The sequence below is a fragment of the Bufo bufo genome, chromosome 4 (genome assembly GCF_905171765.1).
Source record: "Bufo bufo chromosome 4, aBufBuf1.1, whole genome shotgun sequence".
Lineage (NCBI taxonomy): Eukaryota > Metazoa > Chordata > Amphibia > Anura > Bufonidae > Bufo > Bufo bufo.
The window spans coordinates 568,418,966-568,441,470 of NC_053392.1; the positions used below are offsets into that span (position 1 = coordinate 568,418,966).

Below are 22,505 nucleotides of genomic sequence, written 5' to 3' on the forward strand. Positions count from 1 at the left end.
CTCCACCTCTGAATCTACTCTTTCCGCTGCTTTTTTAGGTTTTTTTGAGGTTTTAAGGGACTCCTTAACCTCCGATCTAATGAGTGCTCTAATACCCTTCATAAAATTCGGGGATTCTTCTGCCAGTGTTCTGTCAATACATTCCTGGCATAGTTTTTTAGAATAAGATGAGGACAAGGGGCATCTACATAGTGCACATTCCTTATTCTTTCTCTTTGATGCGACCTTTTTAGGTGGTACCTAAGAAATGACAGCAGATACAAAGAACACCATCAGTATTTATATCAACCGTTGCCTCTTACCCCTTCAGAAGATTCTATACCGGCATCTGCTTTTCAGCGTCCACTTCTTCTGACCTCTTGTCCTCCTCCATAATATACCTAGAGGCATAGAGGTTTTTAGGAAAAATATGAAGCAGGGAACAGCACCTCTCCTTGGAGAGTTCCACATGTTCCCCGGGAGCTTTCTTGTGCCAGAAGTCACCAACCTGGTCCGGATGCAGAGTGCTTTCTGAAAGGAAAAATGACTAGCAGCCCAGCGTTAGGAGAAATCTCTGCAGGTTCAATGGTGCCTGCCAACACTGAGAACGCTGCACCGCCTGGTCTCCCCTTTTATTTCCGGTCATCTGACCGGAACTTGTATCTGGAACGCACGTCTCACCTCTGACGTCATTCCGCGACTTCCGGTTCCTGCTCCGGTGCGTTCCACTGCTCCTGCGTCGGCAGTCTGCAGCACACACGTGCGCACCCGGAACTATCGCCCTCTGGCGTGTTCCATGCGAGCCGCTCGTGCGGCCCCACGCGGTCTCACTCCTTTGAGGGACCGGTGTCCTCAGCCTCTGGAATGAAGAATCGGCCCCGGACCGACCTCCATCGTCCCTAAACAGACCCGGCACCCGGTCTCAGGCTGGTAAGACCCATGACTCTCTAGGCTTTCCTAGGACTTCCAAGCCATGGGCCTCCTAGAAATAAAAACTACAAGTCTCCTGCTCCAGGGACAGGAAACCTCACTGAGGTGGGAGAGTGGCTCCACCTTTTTTATGCTACAGGTTTCCTGTCCTTGGAGGCGGAGCCATCTCTCAGTGGTGCTGTCGTGGGGGAGGGGAAAAAATTAATTGATATGTCGCGGATTTTAAAATCCGCACCGCAGGTCAAAATCCGCGCGGAAAAAAATCTGCATCGTGTGCATTGAGAATTTCAAATTCTCATAGAATACAATGGACATGACCTACGGTGCGGATTTTCCGCACGCAAATCCGCACGCAATCCTGATCGTGTGCAGGGGGCCTAAAACGCTTTGACTTATCCAGGCCATTCTGAGATTGTTTTTTTCGTCACATATTGTACTTCATGACACTGGTAAAATGGAGTCAAAAAAATGATTTTTTATTTATAAAAAAATGCCAAATTTACCAAAAATACAATTTCTCTACTTCCATAATACATAGTAATACCTACAAAAATAGTTATTACTTACATTCCCCATATGTCTACTTCATGTTTGGATCATTTTAGGAATGACATTTTATTTTTTGGGGATGTTATAAGGCTTAGAAGCAAATCTTGAAATCTTTCAGAAATTTTCAAAAACCCACTTTAAAAAGGACCAGTTCAGGTCTGCAGTCACTTTGCGAGACTTACATAATAGAAACCACCCAAAAATGACCCCATTCTATAAACTACACCCCTCAAGGTATTCAAAACTGATTTTACAAACTTTGTTAACCCTTTAGGTGTTCCACAAGAATTAATGGCAAATGGAGATGCAATTAAAAAAAAAAAAAAAAAAAAAAAAAAAAAAAAAAAAAACTTTGGGCAGATTTTCCATTTTAATTAAAAAAAAAATTGTTACAAAGCAAGGGTTAACAGCTAAACAAACTCAATATTTATGGCCCGGATTCTGTAGTTTACAGAAACACCCCATATGTGGTCGTAAACTGCTGTACGGGCAGGGCGCAGAAGGAAAGGAATGCCATACGGTTTTTGGAAGGCAGATTTTGCTGGACTGGTTTTTTGACACCATGTCCAATTTGAAGCCCCCCTGATGCACCCCTAGAGTAGAAACTCAAAAAAAGTGACCCCATTTTAGAAACTAAGGGATAGGGTGGCAGTTTTGTTGGTACTAGTTTTGTAGGGTACATATTCTTACATTACTCATACAGCTTCCTGCCTGAGATCGAGGGGGCTGGATCTCACAGGCTCGTCACCGTAAGGCAGCACCGATGCCTAAGGAAGGCATCACGCTTCCTTCCATGCCATCTAGTCCCCATTACAGCTGCACGGGGGACCCGATGGCACCTCCGATCACCGCAGCAAACCACAGGTCTGAATTGACCTGCGGTTTGCGGCAACTGTCGATACAGGGAGGGGGGGCCACGGGACCCCCTCGCGCATTGTCCCAGGGTGCCTGCTAAAGGATTTCAGCAGGCACCTTGTTCCGATCACCGCCAGCCGGTGATCTGAACTACACATGACGTACCGGTACGTCATGTGTCCTTAAGTACCAGGACATCATGCCGTACCGGTACGTCATATGTCCCCAAGAGGTTATCCGAGATTTTGATACTGATCACCTATCCTCTGGATAGGTCATCGGCATCTGATCGGTGGGGATCCGACACCCGGGAGCCCTGCCGATCAGCTGTTTGAGGCACTGTGGCCTTCTCGCAGCTTCCAAGCACAGCTCCGTACATTGTATAGCTGTATTGTTAGGGTATTTTTAAGTACTGATTGGTTCTCCCCTTTAATCCTGTTTAACCCCTTCCAACCCGGGCCAGTTTTGGCCCTTCTGCCCAGGCCATTTTTTTAAAATCTGACATTTGTCACTTTATGTGGTAATAACTTTGGAACACTTACTTATACAAGCCATACTGAGACTGTTTTCTCGTGACACATTGTACTTCATGACAGTCATAAATTTGAGTAAAAATATTTTACCTTTATTTATGAAAAAAATCCCAAAAACTATATATTTTTTTTACTTAAAAGGGTAACTGTCATATTTTTTATGTAATTGGATTGGTCTAAGTTTACCTTAGTTCCCTAGTTAATACTTTTGTATAGGTATTGAATCACCTAGTAATTGCAGCATGTTCTTTGCTCCCCCAAGCATTTCAGTGGTGCGGCTCAGGCTACTTTCACACTTGCGTTCAGAGCGGGTCCGTCTGATGTCTGCTCAGACGGATCCGCTCATATAATGCAGACGTTTGTATCCGTTCAGAACAGATCCGTCTGCATTATTATAACTTAGAAAAAATTCTAAGTGTGAAAGTAGCCTGAGCGGATCCGTCCAGACTTTACATTGAAAGTCAATGGGGGACGGATCCGTTTGAAGATTGAGCCATATTGTGTCATCTTCAAACGGATCCGTCCCCATTGACTTACATTGTAAGTCTGGACGGATCCGCTCGCCTCCGCACGGCCAGGCGGACACCCGAATGCTGCAAGCAGAGTTCAGGGGTCCGCTTGCTGAGCGGAGGCTGAACGCCGCCAGACTGATGCATTCTGAGTGGATCCGCGTCCACTCAGAATGCATTAGGGCTGGACGGATGCGTTCGGGGCCGTTTGTGAGCCCCTTCAAACGGAGCTCACAAGCGGACACCCGAACGCAGGTGTGAAAGTAGCCTTAAACAGCAATGCTAGGTGTCCACAGTCTCCAATCTTCTATATACAGAAGACGGAGGACGTAGTAGTGGGCAGTCCCCAACGCTGCGTGCGCGCTCCTGTCAGACCGGGATAGTGCCGATATTCGCGATTATAACATTTGCGATAAAAATTTGTGATTAGAATATTCGCGATCAACTACTCATGAGGAAGAGGGCGTGTAAGTCTGGAGAAAGCCGATTGGTTGGGGTGAGGCTGCGTGTTCCCGAGATGAGCAGAATGAATTCTGGGTAGTTAGGGAGGTCTTAGCCTCAGGGTAAGGTCATCGGCGGCCATCTTGAGAATATAGTCAGAGAGAAGTCTTGTGAGGTGCGGTTGCTATGGACGGAATCTTATTAAACAAGTGGATTAAAATATATAAATGCTCAGGGGGCACTCAAATATCTGGTGGCTGGATGGAGTTGGAAATTATATTTATTATAAAATCATAAATGATATATAATTAGTCATGCAAATACCCTAAAAAAATCCCCAAAAAAGGAAAAATTGTTGATCAACCAAAAGAATAAAAGTTTAAAAATTATATATTTTTTTAATTGGGAGTGGATACCAGTTACATAGTCCAATATCCTATATCAGGGCTCCAGGTGGCGACCAAAATGGTTGCCAATGCGACTTAGAATTTACAAATGCGACTAGACCTGCCGCCGCAGCTCTGCAGTTGAATACAGCGATGGGGCACAGGAGATGATAGTTCTCTGCCCCCACCGCCGATGTTCTCAGCAGCGCAATGGAGAAGGAGTCTCTCCCTCCCCCTGTGCTGCTGCTGCCGCCAATAAGAAGAGACAGGAGGAGGAGGGGAGGGGCTGTGGCCACTGCGCCACCAATGAAGATAACTAACCTGTTAATACAAATACAGGAGACTGGTTCCGGAATCAAATAGCCGGCACTCGACCTCTATGACAGGGAGCTGCGATCCGCTGCAGTTAACCCCTCAGTATTAAAGTCATTGGTGGTACAGTGGCAGTTCCGATCGGAGCCCCAGCAGTGTAATCGCGGGGCTCCGATCGGTTACCATGACAGCCAGGACGCTCCTGAAGCCCTGGCTGTCATAGTCAGCTCCCTGCTGCTGTGTGCACAAAGCCCAGAGCAGCAGGGAGAGTGTAAGGTCCTATTCACCCTGATAGAGATCTATAAGGGTGAAATTGTTTTTTAGTTGAACACAAACACTAAAATATTAAGTTTAAATCCCCCCTTTCCCAATTTTACATATAAAATATATAAACAATAAATAAACATATTACATAGCGATGCGTCCGAAAAGTCCAAAACTATTAAAAAAATATCTCCTATGCGGTGAGCGCCGTAACAGAAATAAAAACCATGCGATTCGCCATTTTTTGTCACCTTGTTACCCCAAAAAATAGGATAGGACTGTTCTATTATGGGTCGAACGTTTCAAAAAATGCGGCATGCACGCGGCTTTTTTTGGTGTTTTTTTCTTCTTCGCGTGGTATTGAGTATCAATACTTTTTTATGGTGTCGAAAGTGAATCCAAATTTTGGTATTAAAAACAACCCTACGCCGATCGGTGTAGCGTTGTCACGATACCAAAATTTTGATTCGGTTTCGATTTGGCGACTACAAATTTAATTTGGCTCCTAAATTTTTCAGTTCAGGAGCCAATGGCTACTAGGTATTTTTTTTTGTCTGGAGCACTGTATATGGTATAGATTATTTGTGTCTGTCACACAAGTTCAAAATAGGATGAGTATTTCATAATGCGTCAAAGGAATCCATCTCATCTGTTATCACAAGAGACTACCCTGCCTACACCTCTATATCCTCAAATCACAACTGAGGAATAGGAGTATTGCCACAGAGCATATTTAGTATGTACCCCTGATGTGTTGTCTCTATTTCTTTTCTTTTCATTTCTATGTTTTGTTTGTCTGTGGGAGTTTGTTATTTTAAATGTAATTAATATTAAAGGCTACGTTTTATAACAGGAGGTACCCTGTGACTTAAAGGGAACCTGTCACCAGGATTTTGTGCATAGAGCTGGGGACATGGGCTGCTAGATGGCCACTATCTCATCTGCAATACCCAGTCCCCACAGCTCTCTGCGCTTTTATTGTGTTAAAAAACCTTTTTTGATCAATATGCAAATGACCTGATACGAGTCCTGTATCCGGAGATGAGTCAAGCGGAAAGGAGCCCAGCACCGCCCCGCGTCCTCCGAATCTCCTCCTTGCTGGCATCACAGAGATGGAGCGCCAAAACCTTGCGATGCGCGAGCTAGCGCATGTGCAGTGTCGGCATCATGTTCATTCCCTGTGCTGGCATCAGATGTAGAAGAGCTGAATTTGTAAGGGTACGTCCAGGCGGGATGCATACAAAATCCAAGCGTATCTCCTGGAATTCTCCGTGGATTTTGTTGCAAGAGGCAAAGGGGGAAATTTATCAAACCGGTGTAAAGTAGAACTGGCTTAGTTGCCCATAGCAACCATATTCCACCTTTCATTTTGGACAACTTCTTTGGAAAATAAAAGATTGAATCTGATTGGTTGCTATGGGCAACAAAGCCAGTTCTACTTCACACCAGTTTGCAAATCTGCGGCAGATTACACCCTCTGCATTGCCAGAGTGCTGAACCTCCTTAAAGAAACCAGTCCTGACGGAAACTTATTGGCAATGCTCAAGGAAGAGAATCATCTCACCAGCGCTACTGGAAGTGGCTCCCTACGAGTCAAAAATCAGACTTTCCAACAAGCCTTAGGATTTGACAAGAGAATATGGCCAGGCATCTGCTTTGGACCCATAGGGGGCCCCTGCCCAAGAGTTGGTGCTGGTGAGATATCTCTCTTTCTTGGGAGATACCTCTTTGCTTACCCTCTGCATCGAAAAATATGAAATCTGCAGCATACCCTACCCACGTGGCCACATGGTTTTCGGCGCAAACTCTTTTATGCCATTAACAATGGGTATACCCATGTGGAAGTATGCCAGGATATGCCATCACTTTATATTGGGGGGGGGGGGGGTCAGACCCCTGGGACCCCAACCATTGCCAAAACTGATGAGCGGAGTCAGCGCTGCCCCCCCTGCTCCGCAGCCCTTTTTCTCCTGCACAGCAGTACTGATGAAAAGTGCCGTCATATCCCCGTGACATGCCGAATTATTGACATTTTACAGCCATTCCACCACAAGGGAAAACCTAAAATAAGCTACAGGATGCGGAAATAGTCGGCGACAGACTTACCGGTAATTATTTCTGCATTACAGCCCTCATGGTGGAACCTGAATGAGCGCAGCTGAAAGAGGAGTAACCCTTAACACAACTCTGCTTGTCTTCTCATCTCCAAGTGCTGGGAAGTTGCGGTGCTTGGGGGCGATGTGGCTCTATGGCTCCAAGGCAACGAGATGACAAGTGCAAGAAGAGAAAAGGCCACGTCTTCCTTTCCCGGTGCAAAATATGCCTTCGACTTAGGGTGTTACAAGCGGCGCCCCTGCAAACAAGCACAACACGAGAGGGATTACAATGGGCGCATAGGAAAACGTGCGGGAAATAATCGGCTACTTACAAACCTTTATATAAATTACATCAACTTCAGACAAAACTATCTAATGCGCCAGCATCTGCCAACTGATCTGAGGAGTGCAGAAAATCTCCGGCCCACTCTTTTTTCATATTGTAATCTGATTAATTGTTAATGCAGGTTGCACCAGATGGGGAATTAAACATATTGCCTGATCACGAAACAGAAAAGTCACTCCAACTGCTGAGGCATAGCTCTGCCGGCTGCCATGGCGTAAAGGGCAAGAAACACATGGACGAGAACAGAGTCGGGGGCTTCTCATGTCTCTGTGCTGCACAGATCCATAGCGGTGTGCGAGGACTATACCGTCCCCTCCGTATGCTTCAGATGTCATATGGACGCACGCAGATTTTTGCACTCGGGAGTCCTTAGGGCTTTGTCATATGGGCACCAGGGAACAGCGAGTAGCTGGAAGGGCTCACCGCAGAGCTAAAAGGAAACATACGCTCCTTACAGACTAGCAAGTTCCACGCATCGCATTCGCAGTGCAAGCATGCGGCAGCTCCCGTCCTGACTTCCCAGCACCGACTGGGTCGCATAGCTTTATAATGATGCTATGTAACCCTTACAGTTCTGGAATGTATTGTATAACACTGACAGCAAGGGTTACATAGCATCATAAATCAATATAATAAATGCTATGGGACTGCGTCAGTGCTGGGAGGCGAGGACGGGAGCTGCCGCATACACAATACGTGGAACTCGCTCGTCTGAAAGGGTCATACTGGCACAATGGGTGTCACGCCCATATTAATATTTCACTCTGGAGATTTAAGGAACGTTCATCCCATAAACTGTAACCTGGGAGTTCAATAAAATAACAGCATTGTTTTTCAGTGATTTTCGCAGCCTCCCCCTAGTGCTACCTTCTACATTTCTCCACAGGCAGCCATGTTTGGACAGTGTTTATTTTCGGTATAACAGAACTGGAGGATGCAACTTTGAAGTGGGTCACAGAGGCCGATGGTGATCCCCAATGCTACAGTCACAAACAGAATGGAGGAAGGTTACAAAAACAGATCTTTCATTAGGGTCACCTGTCTGTGGACGCAAATATATTTCGCACATTATTTTCTGCCAGTGAAAACCAGGAAGCGACACTTTGATCTGTTTTATTCTATTTCCTCGACATGATTATGGGGGCGGACATTTTGCCTGAGCTGTTCTGGTTGTAATCCTGCCTGTAATGATAAGCAGATAACTGCAGTGAAGTGACTTGCACAGACTAAGAAGTGGTTGCCTATTAGGCTCAGTGGCCAGTGCACAAATCGCAAGATTTTATATTTTTTGTATTATAAATAAATATTGACATGGAAAATGTTAAATAACCCCCAAAAAAATCCTTAAAAATCTGTTTAGCATAAAAATATGATTTAAACAATTGTCATTTACTGATGAATCAAGTCACTGCCTGCAGCCACCTCTAGGGGGAGTGTAGGAGCTTCTTGCATATGGTTCTATAAAAAAGCAGTATGCACCACCTTGTGGCGGCAGCACATAGAACATTTATCATGTCTATGCAAAGGATTCAGAGCTCTATAAAATCGGCAAACCAGAGCTGCAATACCTACAAAGAAATATTGGAAAATTCATGGACACAAAACATGACCAAAAAAAAAAAAAAAAAGTGGAGGTTCACTTTAAGGCCATACAGTACTAAGTGGCAATAAAAGGGCCTTCTCTGAAAGATGAGGTGTAAAGTGCTGATTCTGGCCATGCTCTGTATATTATAAGGAACACCCACAGACTTGACAAGTCAATGAGCCTTAAAGGGGGATTTAATAGGTACAAGTGTATTTTATGTAAAAAAATAAAATAAAAAAATTAACAGCAGCAGAAATACGGAAGACCTTTCCAAAATGGTTCACCAAAACATGCGGCACCAAATTCATGACAAACTAGTACAACTGTGGTCCATCAGCCATGATGTCACAGTCAAAAAAAAAAAAAAAAAAAAAGAAGGTTTCCGGTATGCCGGTCATCGGGTTAATAAGTCGGTGCTTTGCTATCCCTTCATGAAGGGTCTTTCTGACAACACGGCTGATAATTGTGCCACATTCTCCACCTAGATCTTAGGCTTCTAGGAAAGACCTTACAAAAATGGGGAACAAGAACTAATAGGCGTGCCAAGGAATCGCCATCATGCTTGACAATATAAAGTGATGGCAGCTAAATTTTATAGACGGTAAAACCAGTTTATAAAGTACACCGCTCAATGGATGCATCCCGTCTAACAAGCTTTGTAATGACATTCCGAAGAATTAAGAATACAGCTGGGGAGGCAACAGCTTGGCCCACCGACTATAAAGGGTGAACTGATACGAGTAGCTACCAAAATGTATCCAAATAAAAGATTTCACCTGAGCAAGTCAGCCAACGTGACGCTGTAGCCCAGCGGGCGCCTTCACCTTATATGACTCACCTTGCCGTTCCAGGTAGAAAAGTCACCTGTTACCCATCCTCCTCCGCTGTCACCAGCATGGCCTCTGGGCTTCTTGTAAAATCCGGAACAATTGGGGCATTAGATGATATCGTTACAGAACAAAGCAGAGCGAGCCACCTGAGCTGCAGGAAATATACTGCTGACACAGCAAAATGGGAAAAACCGTGCGGCTCGCCTGGCCAAAGCCTGGGACTGCCTAGTGCAGTGATGGGGAACCTTTTAGAGGCCGAGTGCCCAAACTGAAACCCAAAACCCACTTATTTATAGCAAAGGGACAACACAGCAAATTAATCTTAATACTCCAGTCCAATATAGTATATCTTTCATGTACTTTATCATTTAGCTATAATAACCTGCCTGCATCTAATGCGTTGCCTCTGCCGTTCATATTACGCCCTGTGCTGATGATAAATGGCGAGAAAAGTCTAAGGCATATTGGTACACCATATACTTTTTCCAGGGTGCGGGTGCCCACAGAGAGGGCTCAGAGTGCCGCCTCTTGCACCCGTGCCATAGGTTCGCCATCACTGGCCTAGTGCATGTACGCCATAAAAAAGGAGCCGCGTATTAGATGCAGTACAGCCCGAACCTGGGTCCAATATCACCTTTTTGTCTTTCTCCCCCCATCCATGTGCTCTGCGCTTTAGCCATCTCCCCACTTTTTTGCCTCCCCGTAGCTACATTCCCCTCCTGCCTAAGCAGGTCGGCAGCATCCAAGGTGAACAACCGCGGCAGAAACCGCAGTGGTTTCGGCAGTGGATTGACCCTAAGGAGGCATTCACATGGCCATATCTGTTTTGCGGATCAGCATGTCCCGGCCTTTTGTGCCTATTATGGGCCAAAAAATGACAAAATAGGAAAGGTTCTATTTTTTTTTTTTTTGCAGAGCCGCAGAATGGACATACGGATGTAGACAGAACACCGCATGCTCTCTGCATCTTTTGCAGTCCCCATTGAAATATGGATCAGATGCGGACTAAATATACATTCGCTTGAATGTCCCCTTACATTAACTCTCACGTGATTCACCTTTTTGGTGAGAAAAAAAAAATAAAAAAAATTAAGTATGCTGGTCATCAGGTTAAAAAGTCAGTGACCTGCTACCCCTTTATAAAGGGTCTTTCTGACAATACGACAGATAATTGTGCCCCATTCGCCACCTAGATCTAAAGGTGGATTTAGAAGATCTGCCCGTCTAAAGGTGTTGCCGATCACCTGATGAACAAGCAAAACAGGTGATCCTGTCGTTCGTGCAGGCGCCTAAATTACTGGGCAGCAGATTGTGCGGTCTAAACGGCGATCTGCTGCCCAGAAACAATGCAGCTGTACAGGGACTACCGATCGCAATAGCGACCCCATCCCTCGCCCTCATACTTACTTGCTTGAGCGAGAAGCTGACTGTCGGGGAGGAACACTGCTGCTCACTGCACTCTTTAGGCTTACATGAAACTTGGCAGTTCCCCTGATCAGCCGCTACCTCGGAGCTGGTAACTGCAGCACTGCCGCAACAGTTCATCGGTGGGAGTGCGGGGTGTCGGACCAGTGCCTACACTGCGTGCAGAATTATTAGGCAAATGAGTATTTTGACCACATCATCCTCTTTATGCATGTTGTCTTACTCCAAGCTGTATAGGCTCGAAAGCCTACTACCAATTAAGCATATTAGGTGATGTGCATCTCTGTAATGAGAAGGGGTGTGGTCTAATGACATCAACACCCTATATCAGGTGTGCATAATTATTAGGCAACTTCCTTTCTTTTGGCAAAATGGGTCAAAAGAAGGACTTGACAGGCTCAGAAAAGTCAAAAATAGTGGGATATCTTGCAGAGGGATGCAGCACTCTTAAAATTGCAAAGCTTCTGAAGCGTGATCATCGAACAATCAAGCGTTTCATTCAAAATAGTCAACAGGGTCGCAAGAAGCGTGTGGAAAAACCAAGGCGCAAAATAACTGCCCATGAACTGAGAAAAGTCAAGCGTGCAGCTGCCAAGATGCCACTTGCCACCAGTTTGGCCATATTTCAGAGCTGCAACATCACTGGAGTGCCCAAAAGCACAAGGTGTGCAATACTCAGAGACATGGCCAAGGTAAGAAAGGCTGAAAGACGACCACCACTGAACAAGACACACAAGCTGAAACGTCAAGACTGGGCCAAGAAATATCTCAAGACTGATTTTTCTAAGGTTTTATGGACTGATGAAATGAGAGTGAGTCTTGATGGGCCAGATGGATGGGCCCGTGGCTGGATTGGTAAAGGGCAGAGAGCTCCAGTCCGACTCAGACGCCAGCAAGGTGGAGGTGGAGTACTGGTTTGGGCTGGTATCATCAAAGATGAGCTTGTGGGGCCTTTTCGGATTGAGGATGGAGTCAAGCTCAACTCCCAGTCCTACTGCCAGTTTCTGGAAGACACCTTCTTCAAGCAGTGGTACAGGAAGAAGTCTGCATCCTTCAAGAAAAACATGATTTTCATGTAGGACAATGCTCCATCACACGCGTCCAAGTACTCCACAGCGTGGCTGGCAAGAAAGGGTATAAAAGAAGAAAATCTAATGACATGGCCTCCTTGTTCACCTGATCTGAACCCCATTGAGAACCTGTGGTCCATCATCAAATGTGAGATTTACAAGGAGGGAAAACAGTACACCTCTCTGAACAGTGTCTGGGAGGCTGTGGTTGCTGCTGCACGCAATGTTGATGGTGAACAGATCAAAACACTGACAGAATCCATGGATGGCAGGCTTTTGAGTGTCCTTCCAAAGAAAGGTGGCTATATTGGTCACTGATTTGTTTTTGTTTTTGAATGTCAGAAATGTATATTTGTGAATGTTGAGATGTTATATTGGTTTCACTGGTAAAAATAAATAATTGAAATGGGTATATATTTGTTTTTTGTTAAGTTGCCTAATAATTATGCACAGTAATAGTCACCTGCACACACAGATATCCCCCTAAAATAGTTAAAACTAAAAGCTACTTCCAAAAATATTCAACTTTGATATTAATGAGTTTTTTGGGTTCATTGAGAACATGGTTGTTGTTCAATAATAAAATTAATCCTCAAAAATACAACTTGCCTAATAATTCTGCACTCCCTGTATTGGTGGGTCATCAACATCACCGTCAACACCCTGAACCTCCTCCGATCAGATACTGATGACATAACTGGCAAACACATTTAGGCTACTTTCACACCTGCGCTCGTGAGCTCCGTTTGAAGGGGCTCACGAGCGGCCCTGAACGCATCCGTCTGGCCCTAATGCATTCTCAGTGGAGGCGGATCCACTGAGAATGCATCAGTCTGGCAGCGTTCAGCCTCCGCTCCGCTCAGTGAGCGGACACCTGAACGCTGCTTGCAGCGTTCGGGTGTCCGCCTGGCCGTGCGAAGGCGAGCGGATCCGTCCAGACTTACAATGTAAGTCAATGGGGACGGATCCGTTTGAAGATGACACAATATGGCTCAATCTTCAAACGGATCCGTCCCCCATTGACTTTTAATGTAAAGTCTGGACGGATCCGTTCAGGCTACTTTCACACTTAGAATTTTTTCTAAGCTATAATGGAGACGGATCCGTTCTGAACGGATACAAACGTCTGCATTATAGGAGCGGATCCGTCTGAGCAGACATCAGACGGACCCGCTCTGAACGGCAGTGTGAAAGTAGCCTAAATCTGAGGGAAAAGGATAAGCAGTCTGGAAGCTTCAGTTTTTCACCACAGCAGCCATGTTCCTTGACTACTACTGCACGGTGCAAGAAATCAATGTACAGCCGGTCACCATCTACCAGCTTGGATCATTTAGGTGGCATCTGGCCATGGTAAAATGGCGCAGTGTATCAGTGCCTTTACTGGTGTTATATTCCATTATTAGAATGTCTGCAGTGGTTTGTCTTTGTCATACCACACACTCAGATATCATATAAACTAACGTTGTTGGTTTCCGTTCTTGTTTTTTTGCGAATAGGATGCGGACCATTTCATTTCAATGGGTCTGCAAAAAAAGAAAAACGGACAGCACACAGTGTGCGGTCCGTTCCGTAGCCCTGCAAAAAAAAAAAAAAAAAAAAACAACACACCATGGCATATGGATGTCAGTTTTTTTTTTTTTTCCCTGGATCCGGAATTTGCAGGCCGCAAAAAAAAAAAAAAAAAAAAAAAAAAAAAAAAAATGCAGCCTAATATTGTGTAGGTCTCTCTGACATAACAGCTCACACACACCGAGGCGCTGACCCCACAAAATCTCAGAGGGTCTTGTGGTATCTGGTATAAAAAGGTAAGCATAATCCTTTAATCCCCTTTCTGACAGAGATTTTCTGTTTTTGCGGTTTCATTTTTTACTCCCTGCCTTCCCGAAGCCGTAACTTTTATTTTTCCGATCATTTGGACATACGAGAGCTTGTTTTTTGCGGGACAAGTTTCAACCATTTAATATTACATACGATGTAGTGAGAAGCTGGATAAAAATTTTTTAGTCAGATGGAGTAAAAAATAAATAAAAAATATGGATAAAATAAAATACAATTCCACCAGTTTTATGGATTTGATTTTTAAGGCGTTCCCTATGCAGTAAAACTGACCTTTTACCTTCATTCTGAGGTCAGTACAATGACACAGGGCTCCAGATGGCGACCAAAACGGTCGCCAATGCGCCTTAAAATTTGCAGATGGCGACAAGACTTTTTAGTCTTGTCGCCATTTGCGACTGTACCGCCGCGATCCTGCGCAGCCTAAGTTCTCTTCACTAGCACACGGCACAGTGGAGAAGGAAGGAGTCCCTCCCTCTCCACTGTGACGCGGCCGCCACTATTACCAATGGGGAGATAGCAGGGGAGGAGCTGTCGCCACTGCGCCACCAATGAATGTAAAACATAAGGCTGGGTTCAGACCTGAGCGTATTTGATATGCGTGTTTAACGCGCGTTTTTGTCGCGCGTTTGTGTGATTGACTGCAGTGTCCTATGGCCACAAACGCGCGTCAAAACGCCCCAAAGAAGCTCAAGAACTTGTTTGAGCGTAGGGCGTTTTTCAGCGCGTTCAAACGCGCTGTAAAACGCTCAAGTGAGAACCAGGGCCATAGGAAAGCATTGGTTTTCATGTGTTGAGCGTTTTACAGCGCGTTTGAACGCGCTGTAAAACGCTCAAGTGTGAACCCAGCCTAAGTGTCTGCAGCGGTATCACAGACCCGGCCTCAATAACAGGGCATGCGATCCGCGGCCATTAACCCATCAGGTGCCACAGATCGCATGCCCTGTTATTGAGGCCGGGTGCCGGGTCTGTGATACCGCTGCAGACAATTGTATAAAGGAGTTAAAGGACCTTTCATGGGTCCAAAGAATATGAACTTAGTAGCAGGCTGCATAGAGCGGCGCCCAGGGATCTAAGTGCACTTACTACTTTTTTTCTCCCTGGCTCTGAGTTCTGTGCTGTGATTGGACAGCGCTGCTGTCATGGAGACGGACAGACACTGGCGTCTCCTCCTCCTTGCTCTGAATGCTGAAAATACCGGGGGCCACAGCGGGAGAACGGAGCGGCGCCCAGGAATAATAGTAAGTGCACTTAGATCCCCGGGCGCCGCTCTATGCATCCTGCTACTAAGTTCATATTCTTTGGACCCATGAAAGGTCCTCTTTAATTACATTCATTGGTGGTGCAGTGCGCCCCCCCAAAGCCTCTTCCCCCCCCCCCCCCCCCCTATTATCACTGGCCACAAATCCCCCCCCCATTATCACTGGCCACAAGTCTGTCCCCCCCATTGTTATATGGTGGCCACAGGGTCCCATCCCCTTCATTGGTGGCAGTGGCAGATTACACTGCTGGGGCTCAGATCGTTACCATGGCAGCCAGGACGCTACTGAAGCCCTGGCTGCCATGTTCAGCTCCCTGCTGCTGTGTGCACAGAGCCCAGGGCAGCAGGGAGAGTGTGAGATCCTATTCACCCTGATAGAGCTCTATCAGGGTGAATAGCACAAGGGATGAAAAGATCCAGGTTCTAGTCCCTAAGGGAAGAAATGGTTATTATATTAAAAAAGTAAAAAAAAAAAACACCAAAATACTAAAAGTTTAACTTGGCCCCCTTCCCAGTTTTACATATAAAATTTACAAACAATAAAGAATAAACATATTACATATCGCCACGTCCCAAAAAGTGTGAGCAATTAAAATATAAAAAAATATTTCCGCTCGGTGAAGGCCGTAACAGATAAAAAAACCTCTAAACCACGCAATTCGCCATTTTTAGTCACCTTGTCTCCCAGAAGATGTCCCTGGATGTGAGAGGCATGTGGTGCTGTTTTCTCCTATATGTAGTGCTGGCTCACTACTGGGATCTGTCATCCTCTCAAAGTTCTTTTTTTTTTAAATGATACGCATTTTAAATTTGGCGACTAAAAAATTAAATTTGGCTCCTAAATTTTTTAGTTTAGGAGCCAATGGCTCCTGGTCATTTTTTTTTGTCTGGAGCACTGTGACAGCGACACCACATTGATATATTTTTTTATTTGTTTTAATACTTAAAAAAAAAAACTATGGAAAAAAAATATAATTCTCTTTGCATCACCATATTCTGACCGCCATAGTTTTTTCATATTCACAGTGCTGTGCGAGGACTCTTTGTCGGTCCATCTGTAGTTTTTATTGATAACAATTTGATCAGGGTGGATTTGATTTAAATCAAAACTATTTAAATCACTAGTCAGTAAGGCTTGATTTAAATCATAGTTTTCTACATAAAGACTAATTCTTGCTGGTATAACTTATAATATGCAAGTAGAAGATTTAAACAACTTTTCATATTAGTTTGATTAGGTTGATTCTGCATTCATAGGTTTGTAGAAGTTAGGATTAAGGTATTTTTCTCAACGCTGTTCATGTTCTAACATTTTTGCTGTGAAGAGGCATGTGATCTCTGCTGAGTCAAATTCAGTTTTGAGAACTGCAAAAGTAAACCAAGCATCTGTGATAATATCTTGTAGGCAGAGAAACTGCCCAATAATCTTACAAAAACCTCTGGAAGAGTATGACATTGTGAATGGATTAATGGAATTTATTTACCCAAAAAATTACACATATAGAAACATAGAATGTGTCGGCAGATAAGAACCATTTGGCCCATCTAGTCTGCCCAATATACTGCATACTATGGATAGCCCCTGGCCCTATCTTATATGAAGGATGGCCTTATGCCTATCCCATGCATGCTTAAACTCCTTCACTGTATTTGCAGCTACCACTTCTGCAGGAAGGCTATTCCATGCATCCACTACTCTCTCAGTAAAGTAAGGCTGAGTTCACACAGGCGTTGCGGGAAAATGTGCGGGTGCGTTGCAGGAACACGCGCAATTTTTCCGTGCGAGTGCAAAACATTGTATTGCGTTTTGCTCTTCACAGAAGTTCGGGCTTGGGATCGGTGTTCTGTAGATTGTATTATTTCCCCTTATAACATGGTTATAAGGGAAAATAATAGCATTCTGAATACAGAATGCATAGTAAAATAGGGCTGGAGGGGATAAAAATAATAATAATTTAACTCACCTTAATCCACTTGATCGCGGAGCCGGCATCTCCTTCTATCTTCATCTTAGCTGTGTGGAGCAACAGGACCTGTGGTGACATCACTCCGGTAATCACATGATCTTTTACCATGGTGATGGACCATGTGATGACCGGAGTGACGTCACCACAGGTCCTTTTCCTGCACACAGCTAAGATGAAGACAGAAGAGATGCCGGCTCCGCGATCAAGTGGATTAAGGTGAGTTAAATTATTATTTTTTTAACCCCTCCAGCGCTATTGTACTATGCATTCTGTATTCAGAATGCTATTATTTTCCCTTATAACCATGTTATAAGGGAAAACAATAATGATCGGGTCTCCATCCCGATCGTCTCCTAGCAACCGTGCGTGAAAATCGCACCGCATCCGCACTTGCTTGCAGATGCTTGCTATTTTCATGCAGCCCCATTCACTTCTATGGGGCCTGCGTTGCGTGGAAAACGCACAATATAGAGCATGCTGCGATTTTCACGCAACGCACAAGTGATGCGTGAAAATCACCGCTCATGTACACAGCCCCATAGAAATGAATGGGTCCGGATTCAGTGCGGGTGCAATGCGTTCACCTCCCGCATTGCACCCGCGCGGAATACTCGCCCGTGTGAACTCAGCCTAAGGCTACTTTCACACTAGCGCTCGGAGCGGGTCCGTCTGATGTTTCATCAGACGGATCCGCTCCTATAATGCAGACGTTTGCATCCATTCAGAACGGATCCGTCTGCATTATAACTTAGAAAAATTTCTAAGTCTGAAAGTAGCCTGAGCGGATCCGTTCAGACTTTACATTGAAAGTCAATGGGGAACAGATCCGCTTGAAGATTGAGCCATATGGTGTCATCTTCAAGCGGATCCGTCCCCATTGACTTCCATTATAAGTCTGGACGGATCCGCTCGCCTCCGCACGGCCAGGCGGACACCCGAACGCTGCAAGCAGCGTTCAGGTGTCCGCTCACTGAGCGGAGCGGAGGCTGAACGCCGCCAGACTGATGCATTCTCAGCGGATCCGCCTCCATTGAGAATGCATCAGGGCTGGACGGCTGCGTTCGGGACCGCTTGTGAGGCCCTTCAAACGGAGCTCACGAGCGGACACCTGAACGCAGGTGTGAAAGTAACCTTATACTTCCTGATATTACTTTTAAACCTTTGCCCCTCTAATTTAAAACTATGTCCTCTTGTAGCAGTTTTTCTTCTTTTAAATATTCTCTCCTCTTACCTTGTTGATTCCCTTTATCATATCCCCTCTGTCTCGTCTTTCTTCCAAGCTATACATGTTAAGGTCCTTTAATCTTTCCTGGTAAGTTTTAGGCCTCATGCACACGACAGTATTTTTTTGCGGTCCGCAAAAAGCTGTTCCGTTGTTCTGTGATCCATTTCAGTGTGTCTTCCTTGATTTTTGGAGGATCACCAGACATGAAAAGTGAAAAAAAATAAATCTAAGTCAAGTTTGCCTTGCAAATGATAGGGAAAAAAAAAATGGACGCGGACAATCTTGTGTGCCTCCGTGTTTTTTCACGGACCCATTGACTTGAATGGGTCCGCGAACTGTTGTCCGTGAAAAAAATAGGACAGGTCATATTTTTTGGATGGACTAGAAACACGGATCATGGACGCGGATGACAAACGGTGCATTATCCGAGTCTTCAACGAACCCATTAAAAGTCAATGGATCCGCAGAAAATCACAGAAAACGCAACAACGGACGCGGAACAACGGTCGTGTGCATGAGGCTTTATCCTGCAATCCATGTACCAGTTTAGTAACTCTTCTCTGAACTCTCTCCAAAGTATCAATATCCTTCTGGAGATATGGTCTCCAGTACTGAGCACAATACTCCAAATGAGGTCTCACTAGTGCTCTGTAGAGCGGCATGAGCACCTCCCTCTTCCTACTGGTAATGCCTCTCCTTATACACCCAAGCATTCTGCTAGCATTTCCTGCTGCTCTATGACATGGTCTGCCTACCTTTAAGTCTTCTGAAATAATGACCCCTAAATCCCTTTCCTCAGATACTGAGGTTAGGACTGTATCACTGATTGTATATTCTGCTCTTGGGTTTTTACGCCCCAGGTGCATTATCTTGCACTTATCCACATTAAATTTTAGTTGCTAGATTTTTGACCATTCCTCTAGTTTTCCTAAATCCTTTTCCATTTGGTGTATCCCTCCAGGAACATCAACCCTGTTACAAATCTTTGTGTCATCAGAAAAAAGACACACCTTACCATCGAGGCCTTCTGCAATTTTTTTTTTTTACAGATTTTTGGTAAAGTTGGTATTTTTTTTATAAATTATTTTTTTTTTTTTACTTCATTTTTCCAGTGTCATGAAGTACAATATGTGACGAAAAAAAACTATCTCAGAATGGCCTGGATAAGTCAAAGCATTTTAAAGTTATCAGCACTTAAAGGGACACTGACAGGCCCAATAAGCATAATTATCCATATATATGACTGCACAGGTCTTCTACTGTGTATTAAAAACATAAGTATACCCCCTGTCCACCTTATAAATACAGTAAACTCATGTTTTATAACCTGATGTAATCGCTTTTCTTTCTGCCCAAGGGGCGGCGTTTCAGCTTCACTTCTGCCCAGCCGCCCCAACCGCTGTTTTCAAGCGCCGCCCAGCTCATCAATATTCACTTCGCTGGGCGGCTTCTGCTGTACCCGATGTTCCGAGATCCGGCGCATGCCCAATAGAAAGCTATGGGCATCGGACTCACTTTCAGCTTCTGCGCATGCGCCCGGCACCCATAGCTTTCTATAGGGCATGCGTGGGATCTCGGAACGTCGGGGACAGCAGAAGCCGCCCAGCGAAGTGAATATTGATGAGCTGGGCGGCGCTTGAAAACAGCGGTTGGGGGGCGGCTGGGCAGAAGTGAAGCTGAAACGCCACCCCTTGGGCAGAAAGAAAAGCGATTACATCAGGTTATAAAACATGGAGTTTGCTGTATTTATAAGGTGGACAGGGGTTAGACTTATATGTTTTTAATACACATTAGAAGACCTGTGCAGTCATATATATGGATAATTATGCTTATTGGGCCTGTCAGTGTCCCTTTAAAGTGACACTGGTCATATTTGCAAAAAATCCATTTGCAAAAGTCCTTAAGGTGAAATAGGGCCGAGTCCTTAAGGGGTTAAAAAACTAATCTTTATTTCATGATGGATTAACCTTTGGATGGTAATATATTTTCTTCAAAAAACATTTTATATAAGAAAAATACGATTTAAAATAAAAAAAAAATCTGATTTTGATCACTATACTTTTTCTCGGGTAGGTGAAGCGACAAAAAAAAAAAAAAAAAGATTAAAAAAATTCAAATTGCCATTTTGACTTTTTTTCCCCCCATTATGGCGTTCAACCCACGGGATTAACATTTTTATATTTGGGGGCATTTTCAGAGTCAGCAATGCCAATGATCATTTTTTTTTTTTTTTTTAAATATGTGTTAAAACAAGTCCCCTAGGAGACTTCTATGCAATCATCTGATCGCTTCTTCCATAGACTTCAAAGGCCGAACCCATAGAAGCTTCAGGTGTCGGAGTATTCAGAAGGCCTGAAGCCGTCATAGCAACCTCGATCTCAGAGGAAGCCGTTCAGGCCCCAGGAGTGTTGCTCTCTTGTAAAAACACCACTCAAATGTCAGTGTTCACAACTGACCAAGGCATCTGAGGGGTTAAAAGTCTATGACAGGCGTCATCGACGATCACAGACTTTGTCTCCAAGGGTCTGTTGTGTAAAACCCACCGGCGACTATGGTGCCCGCTCAGTCCTGAAGCAGGCACCATCTTTAAAGACCTTACATCCGTGTACATGTATGGCGGATGTTGGTAAAGGTTTAAGGGGGTTTTCTGGGGTCTGCATTACTCATGTGCAACTCAGTGACTGAGTGAAGTTGCAGTATTTTAATGGTTCTATGCAAAATTATAGTATATCTTCTTTGTGTCTATGTATATGGGATTGTGTGTCTCATCCTTGTACATATAGGTGTACGTTCAGATGTAGCCATCTATTCCTACACCATTAATGCACCACCATAACACAAGTACTATTAGATTGGCGTGCTGCTTTAACAGTTTAGAGCGCCGTCTATCACGTCAAAGGGGTAATCCGGTTGTTTGGAGTTATCCCCTAAATAATCCATTCACACGTCCGTAGTGCACTGCAGATCAACAATACCCCCGCAGAACTGCCTATCCTCGGCCGCTCAGTTCATTTCAGAGGGCTGCAGGGGGCACGGGACCCCAGTTCTCGTCATCGGTGTGGGTCCCAGCGGAAGGACCAAGTTATCCTCCATCCTGTGGATAAGGGCTAAGTTCTAACAACCAGAATACCCCTTTAATCATCGCTACATCCCTATCTGCTGCAACGGAAGTGGGGCCCCTTCAAATTTTTAGCTATGGTGCACCACAATAACTAGTTACACCCCTGACCACGGCCCCTTGAGCCGCTTTGTGGGGCTATCAAGCGTCAGGACAGCCTGAGGATAGACAATCAATATCCTGATCCCCTGGTGAGGTGCGGCCTCCATGGATCGAACTTGTTTTCCAGTAAATCAGAACGCTCATTGGATCGAGATCTGGCAAATTTGGGGATTTTTTTTTTTTTAACTTGTCATGTTTCTCCAACCATTCTTGAACAATTTTTGCAGTGTGGTCGGGGCATTATCCTGCTGAAAGAGGGCACACTGCCATTTGGCATTTACTTCAATGGGACAGCTCCTTCCTATACACTTGAATAGTGCAGAGCCATCCCATAGAATGAATGGGTCCGCACCATTAAAAAAATAATATATATAAAAATGCGGCTCGGATGTGGAACCAAACAACGGTCGTGTGAATGAGGCCTAAACCAGTCTGAAAACCCCATTCATGCACTAGGATGCTGGAGGTCACCGCGGTCTACCACTTGGCTCTGACCCCTGTTTTTCCATAATGTTTCCAAAACACATTTTTATGAGAATGTACAAATGATTTCCTAAAGCCATGATCTGAAGGCACCTCGGCGAGGTCAACTCCTTAAAGGTACAGGGTGTTCTGGGCCCAAGAGGCCTACAGAGGAAGCGGCCCAGACCAGACCCGCCAGGGTAACTGCTCATGGTGCGTATTACGTGCAGACAATGCGCAGCGTTACACAGCACCAGCAAAGTGACTGAGACAAATAGCATCTACACCTCGCGTATTGTTTTATGTGCGGAAATTGACCTGTCGTACGGATAAAAAAATTCCGCAGCATGTTATTGTGACTCCGCACGTTATCTATAGCGATTCTATTCCCCTTAGGGCTGTATTTACACCAACAGATTATCTG

General features: G+C 44.8%; 1 protein-coding gene across 1 annotated transcript in view; it reads right to left on the minus strand.

Moving 5' to 3' along the window:
- Nucleotides 1-22,505, minus strand: part of SOCS5 (suppressor of cytokine signaling 5) — a 68,012-nt gene that overhangs the window by 39,825 nt on the left and 5,682 nt on the right. The window contains exon 2 of the mRNA XM_040430316.1: nt 6,865-7,111. The gene's annotated coding sequence lies outside the window, so the exon portion shown is untranslated. The remainder of the gene's footprint in view (nt 1-6,864; nt 7,112-22,505) is intronic.